The sequence below is a fragment of the Camelus bactrianus genome, chromosome 5 (genome assembly GCF_048773025.1).
Source record: "Camelus bactrianus isolate YW-2024 breed Bactrian camel chromosome 5, ASM4877302v1, whole genome shotgun sequence".
In the NCBI taxonomy this organism is placed as follows: Eukaryota; Metazoa; Chordata; class Mammalia; order Artiodactyla; family Camelidae; genus Camelus; species Camelus bactrianus.
This window is the reverse complement of record NC_133543.1, coordinates 94,798,271-94,822,141: the sequence shown is the minus strand read 5'-3', so window position 1 is coordinate 94,822,141 and position 23,871 is coordinate 94,798,271. Positions and strand designations below refer to the sequence as shown.

General features: G+C 41.4%; 1 protein-coding gene across 4 annotated transcripts in view; it reads right to left on the bottom strand.

Moving 5' to 3' along the window:
* RHBDD1 (rhomboid domain containing 1) overlaps nucleotides 1-21,497 on the bottom strand; it is a 112,992-nt gene extending 91,495 nt beyond the window's left edge. For 3 of the 4 annotated variants that reach the window (XR_012507190.1, XM_074364405.1, XM_074364407.1), the window contains exon 1: nucleotides 21,357-21,497. The gene's annotated coding sequence lies outside the window, so the exon portion shown is untranslated. Of the gene's footprint in view, nucleotides 1-3,770; nucleotides 3,831-21,356 lie in introns of all 4 variants that reach the window. The other variant, XM_074364406.1, reaches the window with a different exon arrangement.
* Nucleotides 21,498-23,871: the final 2,374 nt, after the last annotated feature.

The following is a 23,871-nucleotide window of genomic DNA, read 5'->3' as shown; positions in this document are numbered from 1 at the left end:
TGCTCCCTCTTGAAACCCTCTCAGGCCATCATGTGGACAAGCCCAGGCTACCCCGCTGAATGATGGAAGACACACGCTCTAATCTCCGACAGCCCTGGTCACTGACCAACTAATGCCTCAGAAGCAAAGCTGTTGAGCTGAAAGCAGCTGACCACAACTGTGTAAGTCCAGCTGAGCCCGGGTGACTTTGGTGACCCACAGAATAGTGAGCTAAATAGATGAGATTTCAAATGAACTTCACCAAGTTTTGGAGTGGTTTGTTATGCGGCAATTACTAACCAACAGAGAACACATTTGCTTCGGAAAGGAATTGGGTTATGCTTCAGGGAAGAAGCTTAAAGAAAGAGACACAGACTAAAGATGCCAGAGATAAAAAGAATCGAGTCTTTAGAGGGAACAGCCTTGTCCATCATAACAGGAAGGAAGAAGAAAGATGTCAGTTGCAGATATGGGTAAATAGGCAGATTGGGGGACAGGATGCTGAAAAAGTTCTCATCTAGCAGTTTTCTGATTTCCCTGTGGAGATTCCTCGGCTCCCGACCAAATACATAACTGATTCTGATACCCTAAGGATTCTAATTCAGACAAGTGCATGGGCTTTCGAGTTAAAAAAACGCTGGATTCTCCTCCTTACTAGCCCTGTGACCTAGGCAAATTACTTAAACTTTAATTTCTTCACTTTAAATTGGAAATAATACCTCCTTCCCAGGATTACTGTAATGTGTCTGGAACAAAGTAGGTACTGAATAAATGGTAGCTACTTTATTCATTACTAAAAGGTAATCTCACTTATGTGAAAAAAGGCTTTGCAAATGGGAGCATCCTAAAAAGGCTCAAATGTACCCCTCATCAGCCCCAACATGGACTCTTATCAACATCACACCCAAAAGAAATGCCCAAGGAAGAATGACACATATGTGTGTGTGTTGTGTGTATACCTCCAATATTGGCACCACCCAAGTTTCTGCACTGCCATGGGCTTACTATCATAGCTCGGCAGCATTCTCGTGGAGCAGAGGACTTAATAAAATTTCAGCTGAAAAGCTCGCAGATAATTCTGGAGAAACAGACTATATTTTTCACATTGACGTTCAAGTTGAATTTCAAACCTCCAACTACTGTGACATGTTTGCAATTCCGCTCAATAAGGTTAGATCTCAAACATCCTTACCTGTAACAGGAGCAATGGAAAAATCTGGCCTTGATATTAAGTAACCAGCTTACAAGAAGTCACAAAATAAACATTTCAATATCAGTACAACCAGTGTCCTCTGATGCCAGGTATCAGCAGAAAATCAAAAGTATGTCTTTGCTTAAGAAAAACACCCCTCTCGACGGAAATCATTAGTTATGAAGAATATAAAGGAAAGGATAGTGGAATTTTCCAAGCTCATTTCACTTGTTATGCTTGCTTGATTTCTGCCCAAATCCATAGGCTCCTTTTTGTTTCCATCCCTTCTCACCTCTCGGCTCTACCTGCCGGCTGTTGACTGTTCTGCTTCCCTGGGACACTCCCTCCCTGCAGCATCCCCACTTCAATCTCCCCTTCTCTGCTTTTCAGTTTTCCCCCATCCTTACTCTCTTTTGCACACACTCATAGAATTCCACGCTCAGGGTTTCTGTAAGTCTTTATATCAGGATGGTTCCCAAATTTAAATCTTACAGCCTTGATTTCTCAGTAGGTTTCAGGGACATAATCTTACAGGAAGAAGATTATGCCTGATCTCTTGGTTTCTGAAAATGGAATTATCCCTCCTTCTCACAGAATGACTACTCAGCCACTCCCTCCAACACTCATTTGTTTAATAAATACCAAGTGCCAAGTGCATGTCAGTCCCTATGCCAGGCTTAGAGGTATACGGCAAAGACCAAAACGCTTGCAGTCCCAGCCCCTAAATGGCCCATTTCTATTTGTTGGAGAAAATTAAAATACTGGCTGCAGAAAATCACAAGATGAATAAAAGGATTGGTACACTCAGTGTGCAGGCAGAGATAACCGTAACCAATGTGAACAATGCATAGTATGTCGGACTCTGCTTTCAAAAGGTCATTAGAACATAAAGTTTTGAATTTTAAGTAGCGAAGATAAATCTGCACTACTTCATACCGGCTCCATGGCTGTTTCCTTCCTAGTAAGTTATCAAGTCAGCCTTGATATGAGGGATGCAGCCTGTATGTAACAAGGTAACAGAAAATCCGACTGGTTCATGAGAAGATCAAATTTGTACCTTGACCTTGTGGGCCAGGTAGGCATAGTTCTAGAACACCAAAGACAACAGATTACAACAAGCGAGCACTTATTGTAAGATGAACATTGTTTTGTCCTGTTCATCAAATACATAGAAATGTTTAGAGAGCTGAGCTGTAAATGACAGCACAGGGGCATAACTGATGAGCTGGGAACAGGTGCAATGTGCTTGGTTTTGAATGTCTTGGACCCAGACTGTAACCAGTTACACCCGCTCAAGGAAGGGCAGGCTGGTCCCTGCACTCAACCCCTCCCCCACCTCATAAACACACCCTCCCCGGCACACTCAACATGCCCCAAACTGAACACTGGACGGTCCCTTTCAATTCTGCTCCTCGTCCCATGTGCCAGGTCTCAGGACACAGAATCTCCAGCTACCCAGCTGTTCAGGTTGGAGACGGAGAAACCATCCTCGACACCTCCTTCGCTCTCTTCACTCCGCTGCCCCCAAATCCCACCCATCACGCTGTGCTGATTCTTCCCAACAGCTGGCATCAACCTGCCTCTTTCTAGCTCTACAGCCACCACTCCAGGGGTGGAGCCGCCATCACAACTTGCCTGGGTTGCCACAACTCTGCTTCTCCTCTTCTCCCTGCCAACCGTTTTCCACTGCTGCTCAGAGGAATCTCCATAAAACTGAAGACAGAGTCCCCTGCAGTCAGCCTCCAGTGACTGGAGTGAAGTGCAAACTCTTGACCATAATCACACCACAAATTACTCCTGATTTCCAGTGCCCTGCCTACGCCCCCGGTCTCACCTCTCACTGGTCTCTGCCTCGGTCACTATGACCCGGCCACACGAGTGCTCCCATACCAGGAGCTCCGTGGTTAAAGCATAAATGCCGAGGGCAGCATTATCTTACCCGTTTTTACCACCGTCTGACTGCCCAGAGCCCAGCACAGAGACTGGTACGTAGTCAGAGCTTAGTATTTACCCAATGACTCAAGACTAGCATGTTAACTGTATCTACATTCTACATAAGCGACACCGACTGAAAAGGTCTGGATACCTATGAGGTGTTCATCTCTATGTATTTTTCCTGCACTTGCAGCAACTTTCCTCACAGAACTATACATAATATTCCTCTCACCATTTTTAGTTCCAGAACAGTGTTTATAACATTCATCTAAACTTTACAGAAATAAACCTCTGATCCATTTAAAATATATTAATAGGCTGCTTTGCCAGAACTATTTGATAAAAAAGGCGTTTTAATTATGTAGTAATCCACACCAGACAGCACTTTATCAGGGTTGTGACAGAGAGAAACGGAAGACCTCTTAAAATATTGATAGGAAAATTAGCCATATTTACTTTTAATGAGAAATTAAAAATTAAACAGGTATGTAATAAGAAAAAAATAAGTGGCTAGAACAAACAAAAGAGACTGAATTCATAACTTGGGAAACCAACACGTCTCACAGGGGAGAGAAAGGAGTTTTACAAAAAGGGGGAAGAAACTAATCACGGTGATTTCCAGTTCTACTCACACAGCAGGAACTGTCTCACCACTATCACCTACCTCGGTGATACAGATCTTGATTTTCAGTTTAAATGTTCAAGAAGAACTCAGGCCATTACACTGCAAGAATACACACCAGTTATAAACGACATTCCCAATTTGGCATCTGATAGTAACCAAATTAATTTCACAAGAAAGAAAAAAACAGTCTTAACAGGAGTAATCGAACACTATTCTGAAAACAGCCTTCCACGTCACTGGAAGTGCAACAAATCTTAAAATTATTCACTGAGATCTTTTAAAATCGTGCGAGGCTTTTTTTTTTTTTAAAGAATCAAGAAAAGGTTTATCACTACATATTTGAGGTAGATTCATGCTTTGTCATTATCACTCTTTCCATGCCTTTGGTAAATTTCTTTTAAGTTCCATACATTTTAAGTATATGCTCTGAAAAAGAATTCATAGAGGAGAATGCATGTTCGTTCAAGTCACTTGGCATGTATGTACAAAGGCTCTGCTACCACCTAGGTTCAATACTTCGCTAATGCCTGACTTTCTAGGTGCTTAAGCTTTGGTTTTTAAAAATTGAGATATAATTCACATACCATAAAGTTCACTGTCTTAAAGTATACAATTTAGCGGGGGTTTTTTTTGGTATATTCACAAGGCTGTGCAATTATTACTACTTCCAGAACATTTTCATTACCCCCAAAAGAAACCCAGGCCCCATCAGCAGTCACTCTCAGCTCAGCTTCCCACCCCACCCAGCGTCTGGCAACCGCTCGTCGACTAATATGTGGCCTTTTACGCTGGGCTTCTTTCGCTTAGCATACTGTTTTCAAGGGTCATCCACCCTGCGGGAAGTGTCAATACTTAGTTCTGTTTTATGGCCAAATAATATTTCATCACCTAAATGTATCTGTGTTTATCGATTTATCAGTTGATGGACATTTGGATTGTTCTCGCTTTTTGGCTATAGTGAATAATGCCGCTGTGTACACTCACTCATGTGTAATTTTCTTGTAGAAACCTATGTTTTCAGTTCTCTTGGTCCTATACCAAGGAACGGAATTGCTGGGTCAGATGATAATGCTACGTTTAACTTTCTAAAGAACTACCAAACTGTTTTCCAGATTTCTGTGCCATTTGACGTTCCCTCCAGCAGCGTATGAGGGTTCCAGTCGCTCCATATTCATTACTCAACAGTACTTGTTTGTATCCACCTTTTTTATTATAATCATCCTAGTGGATGTGAAGTGGGACTGATTTGCATTTCTCTAGGGACTAATGATGCTGAGCACATGCTTAAATTTTCATTGCTTAAAACATGATATAAATACTCACATGCATAGGTACACATACTCATACAGACAAGCATGTACCCTCTCTGTCTCTGTCTCTCTCTCTGTCTCTGTCTCTCTCTCCAAGAAATACTTTAATAAGCTTCGGTCAAAAGAAAGCTTCAGAAAGAAAGACGACACCATAAAGAAATCACCCCAGTCAAACTGCCAGGACTTTAGCACTACCATCGCCCTGCGAAGTGATGTGATAAAAGTTACGTGTGGACGTACTTCAACAGCAGAGACATGGCTTAGGCCAATGTGTTCGACTCTAAATACTGTAAAATCGTTCTGAAAGATGCAGAAGGTTAGTATGATTTATTGTTTCAAACAAAGCAAAAAAGATATAGAAACAGCAGACTGGGTATGCTCAACATAAAAACTTCTGCTTTTTAAATTACAAGAGCTGAACAACAAATTAGTGCATCATAAATATCACATTAACTCGGGCAAAATATACACAAAACAACTAGATGTATTTTCTCTCTCCTACTGTTTGAGTACCGTCTGCTTTCTCTAGGAACGAACTGAACTGGCTCATTTCTTCTCACTCCTGCAACTCTCTCAGGAATCTTTATCATTTGTGGCTTTCCTAATCCAAACGTAAGAAACTGTTTTTACTACCTGTTACTACAGGGCCAATAGATAGGAACGTTTCAGTCCAGCACAATAATAATAAGAAAATTCTTTGTTCTTCCAATAACACTTCTTAGCATAATTGTATTTTTCCTAAAAGGTATTAGCTTTCTTAAGCCCCAAGAAAACCCAATTACAAAATGCAGATTTTCAAGATATTTTTGAAAATAAGAAAATGGCAACATATAACACGTATTTGCATTTAACAGAAAACAAGAATTTATTAACTGAATTCTTGCAAAATGTTTCCTCTTTTCAAATATATGAATGCATTTCAAAAAGCTTACAGAACTTATCTGCAATACATAGTTGTGTGAATAACATGCAAATTATACTTTTAAAAGTTAGTATTTAAATACTAAATGTAATAGCAGCTGCAGCTGGTCTGGCTTCACATCATTACACTGTGTTCACTCTACCAGAATGCATCATCTGCCTGAGCTGACTAGTAAATGGGGGGTTCTGGGGGTCCAGCGTGGACTCCTCATTAAAGCACAGTCATCATTTAATGACAAGTTGCAAAAAAATGGCAAATTTTTTTCTGTCCATCTAAATCTGTTACATGGCTTCAGGAGCTACAATTAATGATAAAAATCAAAGAGAATCAGGTTAGGACTCTGTTTTCTTATTTCACATCAGAGGCAGAGAGATACAAAGAAATGGAGTCAATCAAATGAATGAAAACTGACTTCATGAATAAAATATGAAAACTGGAATCAAACTATATTAAGAAGGTACTAGGAATGTAGTCCTCATGAATACTGTGACACTCAGTAATTAATACTAGTATCTGTTTCAGGAAATAGCTACAACTTGGACTCTGTTCCGGAAGAAACTGGGAATTGAGAGCACTTTCCCATTTTCAGGGCTGCTGAGATCTCCACTTATATAAAGGTTCTGCAGCCTCATACACTTCACCATCATGACCACAACAGAAAGTCTTCCCAACTCGACACACCCATTAAACCACATCTCCAAGGCCAACAGGCTAAATCTTTCTAAGCTACCAGATCCGGCTTAAACACACAAGACCTAGCTTTTAACACCCAAGAGCTCCTCTTTCCCTTTTTCCTGCATACACCATCTCTCCAAATGTACACAATTACAAGACTTCCCATACCCAGTGGGACAGTGTCCACCTATCTTTTATGATGCCTGTCTTAAGTATCAACACCAAGGAGGTGGAAGACAGAACACCCAACCTCTGGGGAGTTAGGATTTAAGACCACTAAAATGACATAAGAAGTTAAAGAAGGTCCCAGATTACCAAGCAGTCATTGGTAAGGTCACAGGTTATGTGATGACAAATCCAACCCAAGGTCATATCACCTGACACTTCTCCCCCAATCTACTCCATCAGGCCTGATTCAATCTGCTTAAAATCCAATCTCATCATGTCATCCCCTGTCTCCAGTCCGTCATGCTTTCTTACCGAGAACAGGCTTTCTGTACTTCATCACTGTAAGACTGAACAGAATCCTAGTTCACAGAATGACTCTGAAGCCTAATGGCCTGTGTTCAAGTCCTGCCTCAACTGCTTGGAACTGTATGACCATGGGCAAGTTCTTCATCAATCTAGACCTGCCTAAGTTTCCTCATTTATAAAACAGATACAAATAATAGTAAGACCTGCCTGATAGAGTTATTGGTAAGTTAGTCATATATGGAAAACAAACAGAACAATGCCTGAAACATAATAAGGACTTTATAAGTATTAGCTGATATAAAATCATCATCTGATCAATTTCAAGCATTTCACCCTTATGATGTGTATATAAATGTCTTTATGATGTTTCCGGCAATGTTATATATACACATCTCAGCCTTATAATGTTTACCTACCACAGCCCTGGGTAACATTTTCTTGTTTTGTTTTGTTTTTATTGTAGACCATGTCCTGCCTTTTATTTCTGTGGGCAGCAGCACATCTCACCAGCCAGAACACAGCCCAGGGAAGGGACCCAAAGCATGGGGGCATCCACACCCCCTTCCAGAGTGGAAAACAGCGTTCCCAGTTTTCTCCTTACAGCCATAAATAACATTATTCTCCAATAATAACTAATATTTACACAATTATTTATTGTTCACGAAGTAGTTAAGTATACTTGCTTCATTTCAATTCTCACAGTACTGTGACAACAAAAATAGTTCCATGTTATGACTGGCTGGTCTACCCAGAACTTGGCAAAAAAATCACTTTACTGTCCTGTTAGCCATTCTGAAGCCTGCTCTGTAGATCTGTCCAGATGAGAAGTAGGAGCTTCCGCCCTTGAGACAGTCTCTGGAAGTTAAATGTCTCTGTCCAAGGTGCTAAATAATTATGGCCCATCACCACAGGCGGGCAGTTCCATGGGGCTCTCTCACCACCAGAGGTCACCAAAGTGAATTTCACATACTTCCCACAGTTCATATTTTAAATCTGACCATTCAAAACATAACCGCCCAATTTAATGGAAATCCTTTCAGCAGTTTTGGTGTGAAACCGTCAAAAAAGAGGCAGAAATCCTACTTTATCTTTTTTTTAGTATAGATAAAGAAACCAAGATGACAATGCTCATACACTGGACTACTAGGACTCAAGTCCATCACCAGCAGACGGTGCTGCTTGCCAGGCGAGCCCTTCAACTTTCGGTCTCTCACAAATGCAGCCCTGCAGCTACTGTCCATCCCTGTGAGAGGTGTCCATCGTCCTGCCTATCCATCACTCAAGAAAGCCAATGTCCACACTTCCACGGCACAAAACAAATGCCTTGAATGTCTACAAGGCGTTACATAAAAATCTCTTGAAATTCTAGGCAGGCCAGGAAATAGCTCAAACTTCGGCTTCACAACCAATCTTTTTAACTCAATAGAAATACTTAAGCAAGATGTCGACTACTTTTCTTTCATGTAACTGCTTCTTGGTGGGTAAACTCAAGTTTAAAAGAATTTTTTTTAAGTGCTAAAGAGGACTAAAACAATGTTTCATTTTTAGTTCAGTCTCTACTTGTATGTTGTAAAATTTAATTAGAGCTATTTTCAGTAATAAGTGAGAAAAAAGCGATTAAAAGGATGAAGTTTCAATACTTCCCATTTAGCAAAGGGCTGCTTCTTTTATGAAAAATAAGACCTTGCCAAAAAGATAAGGTGAAGCCACACATTTTAAGCTAGATATTGCTTCTGTCAAAAATGAGACCCACTACAATATGTGCATTATCAAGTGAGCCCTCACTATGGGTGCCTGGGGCCTGATCTCACTAGGGACCCTGGGAGCTGGCATGGAAGTGTCTCAGTGTTAGCTCCCAAAGGGCTAGGGGTCTGCTTTAACGCCCTATCACTGGTGGCTTGCCAGGGCAGGAAAAGTGGGGGCCAGGGATCTGAGAAAATACTCAGGCAAAGAACTGCAGTGCAGGAGGCTGGGAGTCTGTCAGAGTCACCAAGGGCACGGGGATGAGGGCAGGGCCATGACAGTGCTGCGGGCATCACTCCCTGACCTGAGACACACTCCCACCTGCTCCCCCCAACCCATTCAATTCTGCCCCATCCTTCAAAGCCAGCCCCTGTCTTGCCTCCTTAATATCGACTCCCTGATCACGTCAGCACTCACTAATCTTCCACAATGCCTTCTAAGTGTACGGTTCACCAGTGCCACCTGGATGTCACCAAAGGCCTTTTTCATCTCCACCACACTGTGTCCTCAGTGCACCTTGGGGAGAGCACATAACTGGAGTCCTGATTGGTCTCAATGGCTGCCTTTAGAGTTAAGAGCTATGTGAACTTAGGCAAGTCACTTAACCTGAGCCCCAGTTTCCCGCTATGGAAAACAGAATAGTGACAGTAACAGCTAAACCTGATCCAAGAATTCTCGTAAAGATTAAATGACTTAAAAACACCAAAGTGCTTAGAATAATGCCAAGCACACAGTAAATATTCATGAAATCTTAGCTATTGTTTTAATGATTTAAATAGAAATAACCACTTGCTACTGACTTACAGTTTTTCTAAATACAGATCAAATACAAAAATCCAATCATTGGCTAAAGTTACACACTTTACAGTAATAGTTAATCTTCGGTAGTGTTGTTCTCAAAGTTTACATGTGTGCCACCACCTGACACAGTTAATTCTTACATCAGGACCCAAAATTGAGGCCGCCCTGGTGGCCCGCCCATGTCCCAAGTCTAGACCTAAGCCAGCCAGCATTTATGGGAAACACCTCACTGCCCAGGAAACCCCACGCCAATCACACTCCTCCAGCTCAGCTTCAGCCAGCTCGCCTCACCCAAGAACACAGGACCTGCTGGACTTAGAGGTCCAGCTTGGACCTGGCTCCAGAGTCCTTGTTCTTCAAATGAAGTTCTGAGTCACATTTGTCTGCAGAGAAGTTGAGAGTTTTCAACTTTCAAGAGAGCCTATGTTCACACTCCAGCAGCGCATCAAGATGACCGTTTAAATGTTCCGACTAGTTACTGCTGTTGGGAGGGCTTCAGTTCCAGGTAAGCTGACTGTAGGACAGCAGAACGCGCAATCCCATAAGACATAAGGATTATCTTGAGTTGAACGCAATTAAGAAAAGCAGATACAACTAAAGCTTTCTACCCTCCCCTACCTGCTTAAAAGCGGGACATAAATTTACAAAGGTAGCCCCCTTGTCTACCAGGTAGAACGGAAGTTCAGCACCAGAGAAAAGCTTACAACCAGCTCCCAAAAATCTACACAGCAAACCTTACCAACCAGCCCTTATCTGCCACCAGTTCCCCCACCTATTTGCCTTCCTACTATTTGCTGCCCTAGAAACTCAAAGTCCTCTTCCCTTTGCCTTGTCACTTCTCTAAAAATGTATTGTTCTCTTGTTAAAATGCTATACAAGCCCAGGTTCTAACCGTCTCTTTGAGTTTCTCATCACTGGGTACTTCCACTGTGTGCACGACACATATGCTAATAAGTTTGCTTGTCTTTCTCTTATAAGTCTATCCTTTGTCAGTCCACCGGATAGGGCCCCAGTGGAGAACCTAGGAACGTAGAAGGAAAAAATAATGTTTCCTCTCCTACTCAGTCTTGCCTGTGATCTGCAATTCGAGCCTGTGCCTCCAGATTGGAGGGTGCGAATTTACCCTGTGACCTCGATTTTCTGAAGGATCTAAGAAAAGTCATTGATTTTCAGTTTGCTCAGGGTTCTTCTTGTTGTGACCCTCGGGTTGATGACTTCTGAGCTCTTTACATGTCAGAGCTGAGGCAGGAAGTCAGCCCCCACTGCCTTTTAATAAGAGATACAACACTTCAACTACCCGAAAGAATTAGGAAGATTATTTGAGCATAAAGAGTAATCTTTTCCTAAGAAAGTGCAGTTGGCCACTTCCATTAAACATACCAAAATGTATATGCATTCTGAAATATTTCAAATGTGGAAAATCTCAGGACATAAAACTTTTACTCCACCAAATGTAATTATTTCTTGATACAATTCAACTTGTAGATCTATATTTGAGTAGTACAAAGTAACGTTCAAGTACCCAGTTTCTTTTAGTAATTGTCATCATAGCTTAAAAAACAACAAAAATCTGTTTTTAAAATCAAATTAAAAACAAAGAAGTAGCAACAGTCCCAATGTCATTTTTCTCATTTGGGGATACACTCCATATAAACAGAGAAGCTGAGGGACAAAAGCCCCTGTGCCTTCTCCGACCTTCTCCCGCCAGGACCGGGAGCTGCCTGGCAAGGACTCTGGGAAGAAGGGGGTGGGGGTGGGGGATGTGGCGTGCGCCCTGCCTGGCACTCTTTCACCCTCTCAGGCCCTAACCTGCAAAATAAGGTTCAATTTGAGAAGGAAGCCACAGGGTGGCAAAAATATCTTTCCTACCTTTTAGAATTATTAGTCCAAAGGATCACTTTCTCAACTTTTAGCTCTTGTGTTTTGCCAAATCTCCAAAACCTGCACGGTCAGCTCATGTCACTTTGCCTTTGGAGAATGACTTTTGCAGAAATGGCGCCTTTATTTTATGAGAGGCCTTGACACAGGTCCTACTCCCCCAAGGGACTGCCAGGAGGCAGCATCTTCACATTCGTGTAAAACACCCTCCAGACTTACCGCTCCTTGTGCAAAGTCCCATCAGAGCTAGAAAAAGCTTCATTTCATCTAATACACACATATGCTTTCTTCTGCCAAGAGCTACTCAGCCATTTGTTTGCTTCTTGTCCCCCGCCGCTTTACTACTCGCTTCTGTCTTTTCTAAAACCGATACTTTCTGAAAATAGGTAAATAATGTACAAATATGGGCCAAGATGAAAAATGTGAAGTCAGTTCAATTCAGAGGATAAGTCAGGGAAGCTTCCTCACCTGCACCAGACTTTAAAAGAGAAAAAAATGGATAAAAGGAGGAAAGGTATTTTAAAGGGAGGAAATAGCACGCATGCGCTGTGAGCGCAGAGACAGGAAAAACATTAAATAGACTTGGTGAAGTTTAAGATCATTAGGCCAGTCAGTTCCACTACAGCACTTGTTTTGAAACAAGCAAGTCTGTTCAAATGCAATTAATATATCTGGGAACAATTTGAGCACAGTGCAAATTCTGCATCTGATGATGCACTATTTCATCAGCAAGAATCCCTGGGTGAATGCGGGAAACTGCACCCCTTGAAGAAAGCTGCACAGGAATTCAAAAATGCCTACCTTGGCACACCTCAAACATCCACCCGCTACCTCAGTTCACTGAGTATTTTATGAGTTACCTCCAACCACATCTGCAATCACAGCCTGACATCCAATCCAGCTAACCCGCCTGACAATAATTCACAAGCTGCAATCCGACAACTGCTTCCACAAGCAAAGTTCAGGACTTTTTGAAAGTAAAGCGCCATATTTCTTATAGTAAGCACTTCTGTATTTCTATAACATTTAACAGGTGTAAAACTATGCTACCATTATTTTTCCTCCTTTTTTTTTTCTAATGTACCACTGACAAAGTTTTTGAGTTTTCTGCTCCTAAGACCATGTGCACCATGAGCTCTGTGGTTTTTACTGCATGATTTCTCATAGTATGACGTCACGTCTAGCCGAGCTGACTACTACCCTGGTCTAAAGTGTGTGGCAGGGAGGACCTGTACGCAGGGACTGCTGCTCATTAGCCATTGTTATCTCACCTCCACTCTGTGTTTTACTCCTACCATCCCATTTATTAACCAAAATCACCCAAGTTAGAGGTTCTCAACACTCAAATATTTACATACCACATGCTCTGAACTTTCTCAGACAAATTTGAATAAGAGAAGGCAAATTCTCTTTCAATCTATCAAATATGCCCCTTATTCTCCCCCTTATGTCTCCTCCACCAAAAGTTGCTTTACCTTCCTTCACATGGAATTTAAAACCAAGATTCATTTAGTTTTGGCATTTGTTGACTTGACCGTATGTCCTAAATGTGCCAAGGTTTCATGTCGGATTATAATTATTGAAATACACAGACAACACCTGTGTTTGGCCAGATGATTTTCATAAGAGATACCAGCATAATATTCAGTTTGAGTGTAATAGTTCCAGCAAAGTAAGAACCCAAGATCAGATGCTCTGACAACACATGCAGCTCAGTGAACCAACTGCATTTACATGCACTGTGCATGTTTCACTTCTAGACAGCATACAAGGTCAAATCACTAACTGTCAGTTACAATAAGCTTCCAAACTTCTGGTCAATTACCTGGTTAATACCAAAAGACAAGGCTATGACATCATTACGGTTATAATTAATTTACACAGATCAGCTTCCTGTTAATCAAATACATCTTTAAAAGCATTTAATTATTTTTCACCTAGAAAGCAACTCTCAGCTTTGTTAAATGAAAAGCAAGCTTGCTGAACTCAACGTGAAAGGCTGTCAGGCTGCTCTAAGACACAAAGGACAAAAGCCTTCACAGGACACACTCCTGCAATACAGGAGCCACTGCCATGTTCACAGCAAACAGAAACAAAGATGACGGATAATACAAGACATCTGAACAGCTTCCGAACATAAAGAAGTTGTCCAGGAACTGGGGGTAAACAGAGAGGCTCTGGAAAAAGAAACACCACAGTGCTTTTTGTCAAAATGATACACAGGACCAGCAATAGTAACGTATGCAGGACAGGACAGGAGTTAAGGGCATGATCTTTGATAAGAGCTCCACAGTACACCAGCTACATAACCTCAGCAAAGTTATTTAGCTGCTGGTTTCTGACCTGTGCAAGGAGATAATGCAGCCTCATCTGGTGTTGTGACACTTAAATGAGATTATATATAATCATAAATTGGGAAATGATAGTACTTTAACCTATATAAACACATGAATTAAAATAAGGCTTAAGATTAAAATTTTTAAATAGCTTTAAAGTGTTTTTATAACTTAGTAAACAATTAGCATTTTTCTGGGCTATCTATGATCCTACATTTTTAAACAGCATCATGTGATTTAATTACACATTTTTTTTTAATAATAATATGATGGGGCATGTGAAGGGCACATGAAAATAGAAATACTTTTTAAACTAAATTTTATAATAAAATCTCAAACCAGAGTTTTTGTCAAGATCATCTTTAAATTAGCATTAAATTTGAGAATTTAACGAGCCTCAGGATTTCAGGATTAAAAAAAACTCTATGTCAGATGGCAAAATTTTTATTTTTCTGTCTTTTTTAAAGTGCTAGTCTTCACAGAAATGATCAGATTATCTTCATACAGGAAAAATGAAACACTGGATTTTGTATATAATCTTGACTTTTGCTCCACAGTGAGGTGAATTAGTGTCAACTCCAATTCGGATCCATCACCACTTATGATTTCCAGGATCAATCATAAGCTGGTTCCTTCTCTCGCAGCCTACAAGTTTTAGTGTAATGAGGGCTCATTAAAGTTCCCCGACTGACAGCCCTTCAGACGTAGGTCCTTAAACCAAGAGGTACACAGGGAGCAGCCATGCCAGCACCCCACCATCACTCCCTTCGAGACGATTTAAGCAATTCCATTCTCACATTTGCTCCACACTAGACTTCTTTGTCTACCTAAAGTCAATAAAAAAAAGGTGATAGCCATAACCCCATTTAAATTAACTTGTGTAGGAATTGTGAGTGAATTATTTATGTAACTGAAATCCTCCCAGCACAAGGACCAGTCAAGCGGGGAAAAGCATGCCAGACTTCAGAGATGTTTATGTTCCACAAGCACACGGGACGTCCACTAATTACCAGGTGGTGGATAGCTTGCACACCTCATTCTTTCAGTAGCAGGTGAGAGATGGCTCTCACTCCCATCGGACCCCCATTTCTGGGGGGACCAGAAATCAAGGGTGCTTTTCCTACACTGATTCAAGAATGACAGTGATCAGAGCTGGAATAACAACTCTCTCCCTGGAATCTAAAACTCGTGCAGAGACACAAAGAGCAACAACGCCTCCATCTGACACTCAAAACATTAACTTAAAGAATTTTCCAGATCTACCAAGGTCTACCTAAGCCTCAAGAGCTCAGCTAGCTGCTGTCCTATGGTCGGGTTTTTCTGTAGATTTTCTGAGCTTATCCATATACTTCCAATAAACCTCTTGTTCTTGAATAAATTATCTTGATAACTTAGTTAACTTAAATTCTACTGTTTGTAGTCAAAGAACCCTACCCAGATATTAGGGCATTTGCCAAGGGCTGGCAGCAATCCTAGCTCATTTCAAGCATCACCAACTCTCATTTTTTTACTGAGTACAACACTCTAGCTGATGGGAGGACCAAAACGTGTAGGGGATATAAACAGCATCTCAAAGGTCTGCGACGGGCGTGCTATTCCCAAAGGAAGAGGCATGCACAGAGCTGAGGATGGGTAACTCCTGCATAAATAAGGCAAAATCCTCTTTCAGTCGTACTCTTACTGTATAAACAGACACTGGATGAATAATGTTATTTCAAAAGGGAAAACTGATGGTCTAAAATTTTTCTACTTATACAAGGTTGATGTTTTTAAAGAATACACCTAATTACTGCAGTGATTTTCAAAACACTGGACTCCCTTTGTTCGTCATTGAAAGTAAGACTAGTCTTCACGTTTAATAAAATGTTATCACTTTATAAAAACTTATGACCAGAACTTCAGGACAATGAATCACTTAGATTCACAGAAGGATAGAAGGAAGGAAGGGAGGGGAGGAAAGGAGAGAAAAAGGGAGAGGGAGAGACGGGAGGGGGGGAGGGGGAAGGAAGGAAGGAAGGAAAAAGAAAAAAGAAAAAACAGGAATAAGAGGCTTCTTTCAGTCTCACAGCCTTCAGGAAAGAATATGGAAGTATCCTACGTGCTTTTCCGTGGAAAGCTATCCCCCGCCTCACTTTTCACCATCATGCAGTTCATTAACGGACGTAAATCTTCGTATCTGTCTAATCACGTACCCAGAGAAGGAAACCAATGGATGTGAAACTATAGCAATAAAAACATTAAGCACATAATTTTATGTATCACTGTCTATAGTCCATCATTTATTAAATATTCGAGCATCTACTAAGGGACAAGCTCCGTCCTTTCAGGCAACCATGGCCTTGAGAGAGAAGCAGACACACAAACAGTGTGGTAAAGACCTGCACCAGGGCTGTAATATAAAGGTGCGTGGAGTGCTTGGAAAACAGCAAAAATAAGACGGAAGTTTGATATGGGGTGGGGGAGGGGAGAGAGAAAGAAAACACTGGGGCAGGCATTATCCTGTGGGTAATGGGGGAGGAAGGGAGATGAAATGACCCAGGAAATTCAGTCAAAGCAGTGGAGCCATTTCACAAAAAGAAATGGACTTAAGTCATCACTTGGTGGACATACAGCTACAGTCTGAACACTGAGAAAGCTAAAAGGTCCCTTATTAAAACAAAATCAACATCCCTTGGAAAGAGAAAGAAGCAGCCCTGAACACTTTGGCGTCAAAGAAGGGACTTCCCCTCATGGGCAGCACATGCAATATTGTTCCCACTTCTGTTCAAACTTAGCATCACAACTGATTTATTACAATACACATCACTGCAAATTTCTGATATCTGTAATATAAAAAGGGATCAAAATTTCTTTCCAAGTGTTGCCCTAGAGGCTTTTCTCAAGGGCAAAAAAAATCCAAAACTAGAAGTAGCTGCTAAGACACACCCCCCCCAATATATTATTTATATGAAACTGAAGTCATTGTAATATGTATCTACATTTCATTCATAACTATCTTGATATTGTGACTCTGGGTTAAAAATGCATAAGCAAGTTAACACCGTGGAGAAACAGCTGTTGGTGTAACGACAGCATTCCCGGAGCTGAAGCCAGATTCGCGGTCAAATCCGGATGCCATCACTTACTAGTACGTGGCCTTGGACAAATCACATAATCAGTCCTGCTGAGCCTCGATTTCTTTACCCATGAATGAGTAAAATTCCCCTTACTTCCTGGAGACATTGGGAAGAATAAATGAAACAGCAGATCATGTAAAAGTACACAGCATAACCGCAAAGTTTGTTTTCCATTCTCCCTTCCTCTCCACAAACTAATGAGCGTTTTACCCCCGTGGAACTAGACTTTATTGCTTTATAATTATGATGTGCATGTAACAATGTCCAAGAGAGGAAATGGTAAATAACACCAACATGCCAACCTGAACGCACACGTTGTTAGCTGGCTACCAGCTAGATCCCAAAGGGCTCTTACACACTATCTATTGCTTCCCAGAAATGTGATATATTTTCTCTCCTGAATACAGCCAAAATCATCCACCGGCTTTGAAATATCACCACCATGATGCTGCACAGAGCAGCTGGTTGATTGAACGTGACTGCCCCTCCCCCACACTCCAGCTGTCACCAGGATCCCACCCCTACGTGTGAAAAAAGACAATGTGATATTGCTACTCCTTTATTAATAACAAGCTAACAAATACTTGGCATTGGAAATTTTTTCTTAAGTTCACTATTAACTAAAAATTAACTCCTTAGGAAAAATCCTTTCCTTTATCGTATAAACGCAAACCAGCTGCTTTCATACAACCAAAAAACCAAGGGACAGTAAACACAAGGCGTGTATTTCCACTGACTACTTGTTTCTTTTTCCTTGCATTATCTGTAATGCTAAACAACAGCCAGTTAAAATACAAAATAGCTTTAACCAGGATACAGCTGTCACAGCTTAGAGGGATTTAAGAAAAACAAAACAAAACTTAGATGATTTCTCAAAAAAAATTGCATAGATTCCTCTCTGTTTTTGTATAATATGAGTCAGATTGAAGGCTGGATTTTTTAAAAAATAATCACTCAACTTCTCTGCATTAGGAGCTACATATACGTTTGACATGGCTGAACACCCTGGGAGTTGTCTTCAGAACAAGCTTGTGAATTCCACTCAGGAATTCTCAACACTCTTTTTCAGGTACAGCTCATTCCCTGAGGGTTTCTACCCTACAGATGAAGGATCCGACACCCTGTGCCCTGGACTCCGAGGTGCCAGGGACATGCCTTGGAGTGTCACTGCAGGAGGCTGAAGGTGAGCACCAACAGGCAGGGTCTGTGCCCTTCGACCTTTCTTCTCTTAAAGCCTCTCAACTCCTGAGCTTTACAGGTAAGATTCTGCAAAGATGGTCCCCTGCTAAAATTATCTGAGGCCCCCTGCCTAGATGACTACAATTGCAGCAGAAAAGGAAATTATCTTTTTAAGGCAATCTATCTTTAGAATGGTTTTTAAAAAGAATTTTGACATACATGCACTTACCTAACTTAACTGTACAGGTTGTCTCCACCCCATATTTTAACTAGTAAACAAAATTATGACCTAGTATGACTAGGTAGTTTGAAGTAGTTTCCGGGCTCATATATTCATATGCAATATATACAAACTACATGAAATTTTTGATCATTTAAAAAATGGAACATAAAACTTTCCCTTCGCTATCATTAAGCATCTGTATCAAAATACAATAATGATTTCAGCACTGACAGCACTTTCTTATTCTTTGGTGCATGTTTTGAGCGAGGTCTCATCTCCTGTAACACAGCGCCCCCTTCTATAGCTGACTGTTCCGCTTAACTGAAGATAATCCATCAACCCCTGACCTTGACCTTCCAGTAAACACTCAAAACAACGTACAGAAGATGCTCTGTTACATGATAGAACTGCTGAGAGTTTTAACTTTCTCCAAGTGTTCACTTTCTCTCATTCACAATGACATGAAAGCTTTGACTCTTCACTTCAGCATTTTGCTTAAAAAGAAAAGCAGCAAGCAGCACTGTTGGGTAATAACAAAATTATCTTAATTATAAAAATATTACGGGGAAATGAGTAAGATCAAGTTAGGTTTGAGGTGATAACCATCTTTTCTCCCCTGTGCAATGCGCACCAGTTGCTGAGTCTAACAGACATGTTTTGTACTTAATTTCATTCCATTTAATGCCCTTGGGTGGTCACACACAGTCTCACCTACTTTACAGAAGAGGAAATTCAGGTTGGGAGTGTGTTAACCTGTCTAATGGACAACATCAGTACATTGCAGAGGCAGGGTTCAAAGCAGGGTCTGCTCCACCAAAAACCATCGCTACACATCTGCCTCTTTGACACAGAGAACAAGAAAAATGTGGCCTTTGAAAAATGAATGCTTCATGATGGGGCACTGCTAATTTAGCAGTAGCGATAACAAAATTATTTACAGAAGCTGATGTGCAAGCTGACTCATGTTTCTCTGAAAACTCTCTCACCCACAATAACTTGTCCCAGGTCCTAAGTCTAGGAAACACTCAGGACCAGTGGAAGCTAATTAATGTGCTAAGGCCACAGTGTGGCCCTGACTCTTCTCAGCACTGCCATGAGTCTAGGCTTTAGGGCAGCTGCTTCAAGTCCTGAATATTTCTCTTTCTACCCCCAACAATGACCCCCTGAAAAGGGAAGGAAAAAGACGAAAGTCAACCCTGCAACTGACATTCTGTAAAAAAAAACAGCAGCTGGAGGGCACATCCAACAGAACTCCTGCAGTGCTTCCAGAAAACAGAGGCATGGAGAGTGTTTACGATGAGGCCTTCTGTGCTACTGTGGAGCTGTACGACATACGGGAGAGAAAGATAAGGACAGAAACATCTTCAGTCTTGTCTCGTTTCCAACTCGCTACTCAATAGTACTCTAAGGCTAAGGCTGATCTCTGGTCAGTAACCCACCCTGCTTTCTTTACCAAATTCTGGGTAAAGAGAAGGTATAATTAAGCTGAAGAAACCAAAAGGCCAAAGATTTTTTTTTTAAAAAACTACTCTTTAACACAATTACTAATGCGGTTCTTAAACACAATACAGCATTGTTATTAATCAGTACATACTGCTGTAACTTTTAACTGAATGTCCTATATCCAGAAATCTCAAATGTATACAACTGAGCATCCATAAATAAATAAAATGCCCCTTAAGCAGCAGAAGGGGCACAATATTCATGCACTACAACTCGTATCTAACCCAGGAAAGAATCCTTCCTGCATAACCTATGCCCTTATTTTATGCAGTTCTGACAAGTTACTCAATTATATTTCATCTTTGAGTGCTTTCTATGTGTGTTGATGTTAAACACTTTCCCTGCATTTTCGCATTGAATTCTTTCAGCCCTGTGAAGTAACCTTTAACTAACTTGCCCCAGGTCCTACACCTAGGAAATGCTTTAACTGAATTCAAATTTCATTCTGCGAAGACACAATGGCTGTTCTTTATCACTACAGTCAGTAATTCTCAAACTTTAGTACTCAGGTGCATGGGGACCAATTGAAAGTCTTGTTAAAACAGATTTCTGATTCATTAAGTCTGGGCTAAGACTCCAAAATTTGCATTTCCAACAAGTTCCCAGGTGATGCTAATGCTGATGCTAGTAGTCCTGGACAATTCAGGAACCCAAAGCACTGCTATTTTTCTAAAATTACTTGCTTTCCCAAGCTCTGCCACGCCAGCAGCAAATTAGAAGTTTTTAGGTTTAAAGGTTATTAGAACTAGCAAAAAATGTCATCTAAATGTGAGACATAAGACAGATTTTTAAGAAGCAATTCCAAAGGACTGAAAAAAAATAAGCAGCAAAGTGTAGCTGTCAGAGTGAACTACCCATTTCGATGACTAAATCATGACTATGCAATAATTTATTTTGATAGCAACGCTTAGCTTCTGCTCCATTTGGAAAAACATTATTTGTGCATGTGATCCGTTTTTGGAGAGATTTTTTTAAGGCCTGAATACAAAAGGGTTAAATACCCTTAGTGTATTTCCTGTTCCCTATTAAGAGAAGTATCACTACTTAGGTTAAGACTGTTTTCCACACACTTGCGGGAAAGTTACTCTTTCAAGAGAAACCGAAAGTGCAAGCTGTTGGTGATGCAACGTCGCTTCAAACTCCCTGCCTTCAAAAGGAATCCTTCAAACCCCCCCAGAGCCAGCCCCATCCTCCGAGCTTCTCCCTGTGCAGTCGACCTCAAGCAGAGACTGGGACGAAGACGGTGGAACCCCCATAGAGTCGCTCCGGGAAACCCAGTCCCGGTTCTCCGGCCGGACGAGATTCCCAGGATGCGGAGGCTGCGCCTCTAACCTCGCCCCCGCCCCGGCCCCTGGGTGGCGCCCACCGCCGCCCCGCAGCCCCCGCCCCGCCGCCGGCGCAAAAGGCCACAGACGCGGCTCAAAACGGACAACGGGAGCGGCGCCGAGCAGACGCGGAAACTCACGCTCTCTACGGCCCGCCTGCGTCCGTCCCCACGTCTTCGCGACCACGTGCGTCATCACGCACGGGCGCCCGCTCCCGGACGCTCCAGATCCCGAGGGGCGGGGAGAGCGTGTGATCCGCTTCGCGACGCGGCTGGCGTGGCCCCAGGTCGGGGGGAGGGGGTGCCGTAAAGCGGGGCGGCGGGCAGCGGCGCATGCTCAGTTGCGCGCGCCCGCGCTTTTTTTCTCGCGGGCTGGGGGTGGGTCAAGACCGCGTGTGGTGGCGGTGGCTCGAAGGAGGCTCCGGGGACGCGACGGGGAAAGGACTGCGGCTGAGCGCGGTGTGGAGGGCTTGTATCTTCGTCTCGTCCTCCAGGCTCTAAGTGACACGTAGCTAATAATAACACCTTTTTGCCTTAAGCTGGCCGCCCACCACCCGTAAACCTGCCTTCGAGGGGTTGCAGGTGGGGTGGAGAAGCGGCGAGTGGGCCCCGTCGCGGCTGAGAAACTTCTTTCCGGGCCCCAGCAGCGCCCCAGGCTCGTGATCCGCGGCGTGGAGGAGTCATGTACTCTCTGTGAAGTGGATGGCGGGGGTTACAGAAATCTTAATGAGTTATCAGATGGCAGGAGAGCTCCCCATCGCCGACCTCAGGGCCGAACCCGCGGTTACAAAGCAGGCCAGCAAAACAAGGTCGTGCTTTTCCCTCCCCAGAGCTTAGGTCTGAGGTTGCATTTCTTTGTTTGCCCATTTAAGGGCTTTAGGTGTTAAGTGTTTCGGTTATTGTGTCATTTGATGCAATTTTAATTATGGGTTTTGCTTCTTCTCTGGAACAAGTTTTACGTTCGGTTATAGGAGTCAGGTTAAGTTAAATGCTGTATTTCATACAATATGAGAAAACTGTCTTACATGGTACGGAATTTTCTCATAACTAGGGGGATAAATATGCCTTACCCAACGAAGAAACCAAATGCAGGTGGTTTTATGCTGCTCTGTATTTATCAGAAGTTGTGGCAGCTGTGTTTAGATTACTTAAAAACTGCCTGAATCAGAAGAGTTTTGATTTTCTTTTGTTACTGTGTAGTGCGAGAATTCTTCATGGAAATGGCTACTTTGGAGTCTGAAACTTAAGTGAAGATTTGGCTCACGTGCAGGGTACGTAACAGACCTTCAAGTGATAAAGAAGAATCTTAGCAATTTGCAAGTATGTTCCCTGAGCCTTACAAGTTATCCCTTTCTTTTAGAAACAATATGCTGATCAGAAAGTTGGCTGATGATGAGAAACGGCATTTCTGGAAATAGAAAGTAAACTGAAGGTTGGAAGGGTGGAGGTGAATTGCCAATAGAAGTGTTTTATACATTCCCTAGAAAAAAAGTGATTTCTCAAGAAGAGGGGGTTCCCTTTTATCCTGATCCATGATCATATGCATCAGCTTAATTAACGTTAATCCTTATCTTCCATTCTCTAACACCATTTACACCTTTCTATAAGTGCATCATTTTTCTTGTCCTTATCTTAATATATCAAATACAGAGATGGTTTTAAGGGAGCCACAAATCAATAAATCTCAATACAGTAATCACATAAAAATGTCATTTTATATTTAGAGATTAAGAATATAGTTAGGCAGTTATATTCAATTTCAGATATCATCAGTGAAATTTTTCATAACCATTTATGAGGACAGAAAAACCTAGCTTTTAAAAAATGACCTTTTTTTGTCCTATATGATTCATTGAGCAGACAGGAATTTTTTTTTAAGCCTATTGAAATCAACATTGAAATTGACAAACATGACTTGGATGATAATTGTATATCTTAAACGTTAACATATGTAACAGTCAGCAGGATCCTTTCACTGAGGCAAGGCTTTAAAATACCAAAGAATCAATGCCGTAAGAAGTGCTTTAACAAAAAAAGTTATGCAATTATTAAATTACCTTGTAAGATAATTTCTAAAAGCTCAAAAGTATTCATGTATCTTAATTGTGAGAAAAAGCAGCATTATGCACACTATATATAATATTTGAAACCTATGTAATGCCCTGGATAATTTTTTATTTTATCAAAAATGTGCAAGATAGCAACAATACCTGGAATTAAGCCATCTGATTTAAACAAGTGTTCTGCAAATGAGAAGTTGTGGTAACAACCTTTGTACAGTTCATGAATCTAGGATTAGAACTGGCAGGAAGGCAGATTAGTTTTATTCTCAGTTTTTAAACCTGGATTGAAGGTGAGAAAACATCAGACAACACCACCATGAGCAGATAACACAACTGGATTATTTTTTTAAAGCGCTTGCTTGTTATCTAATTGGTTTTAATGGATGAAGTATTTTATTATACCCATCACAGAAAGATGTATGAAACTCAGCAAAGAATTTATACCTTTACTGTTATGAAAAAGCTTGCAAATTAATTCAAGAACAACTTGAGAACTATAAAAATAGAAAATTGCATCATGTAGTATGATGCTAAAAAGACTAACAGTGACAGACCATGCAAAAGGCAACCATGAGAGATTTGCAGTGACTGTA